The following is a 1,079-nucleotide window of genomic DNA, read 5'->3' on the forward strand; positions in this document are numbered from 1 at the left end:
CTGTAGCGTCATAGGTCTTACCGGCTGGCAACATTGTCTTTGCTGCCCTTTTTCTATGCTAGGGTGTGTGTACCTGTCTGTATGTATGTCTGTGTCTTTGTTTGGACCTGTCTTGCCTGTGGATGTAGTTATGGTAGTGGGTAGAATATAGTAATGTAGCTATCCTAGTTATGGGGGGGGGGGTGTAATAAGAGGTAGAGATATTTATTTATTTATTTATTATTAGTTGGAATTTCCAGTCTGGGGGGCTTTGCGGTCATTCCAATGCAGCGTTACCTTTAAGAAGAATGGTAGCAGATAGTTATGTTAGCTAAAGGGATGGATGGCTGTAGTGAGTGTGAATGGGCAGTTGTTTGGTAGTCGGATGGGTCTAATGTTGTATGCTTTTCTTTTTGCCTCTAGGTTGTATTTAGCATTCTGAATTATTTTTGGTGTTAAAAAAAAAACCCAGCTGGGGGATTTTTTTTTTTCCCCCAGCTGGGTTTTTTTTCCCCCTGGTCCCGGCCACTCTGCGCGGCAACTATTGTCGCCTGTGTCAATGTGGAGCTTTGCCTCGGGCCTAGGGTTTTCTAGGATTTTTTTTTTTTTTTCCCTTGGTAACCCTGTTACTGAGAGCTACCTAAAATAGGAGGTGAGTGCCTATTACCGCAGGAAGGTAGTGTATGTGCCGGGTGACGTGAGTAGTCGCTGCAAGATTATAGAGACGATTGGCAAAGAGTATGCGGAGCCGCTCTAGAACGTGGAGTTGCTCGTTGAGGTTTTTCTGTTGCGATGATTGAAGGCCAAGATACCTTGATGTTGCGATAAAGAGATTGTGGACTGTTTTTGAGCAATAAAGACAAAGATGGGTGCGTGCGTCTCTTCTTTCAAATAAAGACAGTTTTGTTTGTTTGCGTCCTCTTAATTAAAATACATTCATCCCCTCGGCTTTCAGTGCGGCTGAAATTGTCCTTTTTTAGAAGGAAGTCATAGATCGCCACTTGCCAGGCTCTAACAGTTCTTTCTTTCGCTCTCTTTGTTCTTTCATCTTCACTTTCTCTCTTTCTTTACTCTGTGCACTTTAAATCTGTCTGTACTTT

The sequence above is a fragment of the Rhea americana genome, unplaced genomic scaffold, assembly GCF_003343005.1.
Source record: "Rhea americana isolate MKP2758 unplaced genomic scaffold, rheAme1 scaffold_15, whole genome shotgun sequence".
Lineage (NCBI taxonomy): Eukaryota > Metazoa > Chordata > Aves > Rheiformes > Rheidae > Rhea > Rhea americana.